This window comes from Bidens hawaiensis, unplaced genomic scaffold (assembly GCF_021521415.1).
Source record: "Bidens hawaiensis isolate Kalapana, Puna unplaced genomic scaffold, B.hawaiensis_p1.1 tig00012786_1, whole genome shotgun sequence".
In the NCBI taxonomy this organism is placed as follows: Eukaryota; Viridiplantae; Streptophyta; class Magnoliopsida; order Asterales; family Asteraceae; genus Bidens; species Bidens hawaiensis.
This window is the reverse complement of record NW_027492062.1, coordinates 663,554-668,271: the sequence shown is the minus strand read 5'-3', so window position 1 is coordinate 668,271 and position 4,718 is coordinate 663,554. Positions and strand designations below refer to the sequence as shown.

The window sequence follows — 4,718 nt, the reverse complement described above, 5'->3', positions numbered from 1 at the left end:
ATTTTTTTTATAAATTATAGGGTGGAGAGAGAAAGCTGTAATAAAATATGTATAAAAAATATTATTTAATTAAACAGAAGAGAGAAATGTAGTGTTTTTTAGTGTAATTATATGATATATATAAATATAGGGAACGGAATGAGAATGCTCTAAAACAGCTCTACACAATGTAGCATTTGTAATTTTAGATTGAGGTGTGACACACAAGGCCTAGAAGTTACTAGAAATGATAGAATAGTAGCCAAGGCTGGACAGATTATGCAATGCAGCTCTAGAAGCTATTAGAACATACAAAAAAGCACCGGAAAAAAGCTAGAATTTTCTGGATAAAATAAACCAGTTATGTGTGACATCCTCATATTCATGTCATAAGTAAATATATATTTTAGCATCGTATGAGATTTCAAAGTATTTGTTGTCTATCCTACTACTCATAATCATTTAGGTTTTCGAACATGATATTTATCATTATTTCAATTTATACATATTTTACGAGATATTTTCATATATATTATAGGAGAAGTGTACCTAGGGCATTCTGGTAATTTCTTTAAAATTAAAAACAATAACATCGCCGGTACCCATCCATTTACATGATTGAAAACATCCAGTTGAAGGAAGGGTTTTGCGGCGACGATGGATTCTTCCTCTGGCAAGCGAAACCTCGTCCGTCAATTCGAACGCCGTTTAAAACACAACATCGCCGGCCGCCTCAAGCACCCGAAAAGTTCGCCGACTCCTCCACGAGGAAATCGAGAAGCTCAAAGCCCTTGCCGGAGCCCCCGAACTTTACCCGGATTTAGTTAGCCTCAACGTCATCCCCCCGGTTCTCGACCTCCATGGTTTCTGTACGAGAATCTGAGCGGGCTGGTGATTGCTGACGCTTCGATTTGTGCCTCCATGGCTTCTTTGCGTGTTCCTTATGTCATCACCAACTCCACCTCCAATTTGAACACCCGGTAACTTAATTAGTGAGGATTACAAACCTCCTTATATTAGTGTAGTTGTTCGTTATTTCTCTCTTTCAATCTTTAAGGTTTTATATTTTGGAGATTTTGCATTAGAAACCGATTTGTGTTTCTTTGTTAGCAATTTCAATTCGCAGTTACATATAGTATAATAATAGGAGGCCACGGTGACAAAAAATTGCAATTTTAGTTCGAACCGTGATGGCACTATGGAAACATTTGTGTTTTCTCATTGCAACAAGTACCTTTTGTTTTGAAGCGACAACAAGTGAGCCAATGGATGACATTGACTACATTAGTACATATACTTTTATAGTTGGGTACGTTGGTAGATATTGAGTCGACCCCATGGTTGAATATATATGAGAATTCATGTTAAATAAGTCACTTAACCATGGTGTTTGAAGTTTTGTGCATGCAATGATTTCCAATACAGTTATGTCGTTCAAACATTAAAGGCATTCTTTGAGATTGTTGGTCACATTTTTAAACGGGCCAAATTTGGAAACTTTTTTATGACAAATGATTTTAAATGGGTCAAACTTATGTTTTTGTACCTAACATGTTTTTACCTTTTTTGCTTATGCAACATAGCCTTATTGACATGTATTTTGATGCTTTCAGCAGCTTTAAGTAGGTTTAAATCAAGTTTGTTAAGTGGATTCTGTATATAGTTCTATTGTAAGTTTTTCATGTAGCTTTCAAGTGGATTGTAAGTTGTAAACTGTTTTGTGTGTATAGCACATATGCAAGGTTGTATTCATGTGTGTTTAGGATTAAGATGGGCATAGGATGTAAGAAAGGCGGTTCTTATGTATGTTCGCATGTAGGGTGTATTTTTTTTAATTTTGTTTTGTTTCTTTTTTTCTTTTTGTTTTTTATTAAGCATGCTTACTTTGTATTAAATGTGTGCTGCTATTGTGTCTTAATTATTAGTTTATGTTTTCTATAGATTTTATTTGTTTGTTTCCTTAGGTTGGTTGTGTGTATGGTTGTGTACTTGTGTTCTAAAAGCATGAATTATAAACAATCGCCAATGTTTTAGTTTGATATTGCTATTAGTGATTATGGATTTCGAACCGATTTTTATTCATCATCGTACTCTATGCTCAGTATGTATACATCATCTTATTAATCATTCGACTATTTTTGCTAACTGAAGGTTTTATTAGGTTTTGACATTAGCAATCACTTGGTGGCGCAACTACAGGTGTGGTTAGGCAGATTTACATGGCATACTCTGTCTTAAAAAGATAATAGCATGAAATGTCAAACCCACAACTATTATTGTAACAAATTATCTTTCATTTTGTTTATATAATTTTGATGCTAAATTATCTATGTTTTTAACTACTGCAGGATCGATTGATAGTAAGTCATAATGTTTATTTGGATTTGGGGGTTGCAATTTTATTTGATGGATTTAAGTTAGAACGATTTGATTATTATGTGTTGAGTTTTATTCTATTGTATGTAGGAATTTGCAGAAACAATTAGTGCCTACAGATTGTATAGCTAGATTCGAGCAAATTTTAGATTTGTTTGCATACATCTGTAAACTTGTAATTTATACATACATTTAGACTACTAGACTCGGCGCAACGCGCTGGGCACCCACTAGTTATTTTTAAACGCCAAGCGTTCTAAAAATGTTCGTTTTATTTAAAAATATTTTATTAAAATTTATTTCCATTTATTTAATTGTAAAATGTTTATTTGAATTGATTTTTATATTGTTGGGAAATTTTATAACATATTTTAAGTCAAAAGGGTATGGAGTCAAGCCCAAACTTAGGCCCTTAGAGTAGAGCCCAAACCCAAGCCTAAACGAAGTCCAAAGCCTACACTATAAATAGATTAGGATGAAACCCTAATCCATTTTCCACCTCCTTCTTCTTCACCACTTCTAGAGAGAGAGTTCACCCGATTAAAAAACCGAGTTTAGATCTTGATAGATCGTCATTTTGGTAAGTCATATTCGAAAATCACGGATTAAATCCAATGTTTTAAAAACCGGTATTTTAAACATACCGGTTTATGCTTAAAAATGGTTAAAACGGGTTATACCAGGCGGTTCAACCAGATTGACTACCTAACCCTATAATCAATGTTTTAAAAATAGGTATTTTAAACATACCGGCTTATGCTTAAAAATGGTTTTAACCGGTTAAACCGGGTTGTACCAGGCGGTTCAACCGGACTGACTACCTAACCCTATAACCAATGTTTTAAAAGCTGGTATTTTAAACATACCGGCTTATGCTTAAAAATGGTTTAACCGGTTAAACTGGGTTGTACCGGACGGTTCAACCGGATTGACTACCTAACCCTATAACTCTATAAAAATACAACTTTAACTCAAAACATTATTCAAAAGTTCATGATTCCATAATAAAAAAAAAATTCAACAATGGTTTTAAAATACATGATCCAAAAGAAAAAAATAAAACTTTAACTCAAAAATATTATGTCATTTAAGTGTTGAAAGCATCTACTTTACAATTACTTAGAAGATAAATTCATTATCAATAGTATATACATAGGTAGGTAGTCTGTAAGCAACACTTTTAGGTCGATATAAAATAGAAACCCACAAATTTTATTTGGCCCGTTACCGGTATGGTGGTTCAAACCGGTATTTCGCAATTTACCGACGGTTTAATTCTTGTGCCGTTCCCCCTATTTACCGGACTGAATCCTACCGGCCAGGCCTTAAAATCCAGTATTACCGGTAATACCGGCCGATATTTTCAGGTTTTTAAAACATTGAATACAAGGAATCTTGCCATTATAAAACTAGAAGGCATGATAAACTTGTTTCGGTCAAACTCTACAACTGAGAGATACGATCGTATTTTCATCATAAATTTGTATGCACATGCTTCGGTTCACACATTGTATTTCCATGTTACTTTTATAATATAATCTTACAAAATTCCAAAATATTTACCAATCAGTCTAACCCATGTTTAAATCAGAATCAAGATTATGATAATGTTAACTGAACGACGATTGCTTTGCAAGAAAAGAGTTACGACGAATGAAGTGTCAACAAAAGCGTTTGTAGTCCAACGGTTAGGATAATTGCCTTCCAAGCAATAGACCCGGGTTCAACTCCTGGCAAACACATGGTTTTTGAAATGGATGTTACAATCAAGAGCATGATTTGTGTAGCTTTGGTTACATCAACTTTATTGTATTTTTTAACAAGTCAAATTCAAACCTTAAGTATAACTAAACTATCCAACAAAGGAGTGTGACATCAGTTGAACACCAAATTACATTCAACAAAATCAGGAACATCAAACAACTTTGCCAAGAGAGCAACATAATCAAATTGTGAAAACTTAGTTTTGCATGGTCAATAAATAATGCAAATAAAGGGAGTTAATTTTACATCTCACCAACTGATTTTTAACAAACACAGAAAGGAAATAACTTTGCAGCCTCACTAATTGGGGTCTTTAATTACTAAAAACAAATATCAACATGTTATAAGGCTATCCGTAGTCGTCACACCGTATCACCCGGAAATTCTGCCACCCTTTGCGCCACGTCTGCGTCACATCACTCATCACCTGCATATCACATTGGGGCTGTAGTGGTACTGCACATCACCTACAATATTCATTTATTACTCAATTATTGTTTTTTTTTACTATTTTTTTGTAAATAAAACATTATTTTTTTTAATAAAGAAGTAGACTATTTATTTAAAGAAAATACAACACTTGAAAAAAAAAAATACAA

General features: G+C 33.6%; 1 non-coding gene across 1 annotated transcript; it reads left to right on the top strand.

The window, feature by feature from the left end:
- Nucleotides 1-4,025: 4,025 nt before the first annotated feature.
- Nucleotides 4,026-4,097, top strand: TRNAG-UCC (transfer RNA glycine (anticodon UCC)). The gene has a single exon. It is a non-coding gene; the product is annotated as a tRNA-Gly (tRNA).
- Nucleotides 4,098-4,718: the final 621 nt, after the last annotated feature.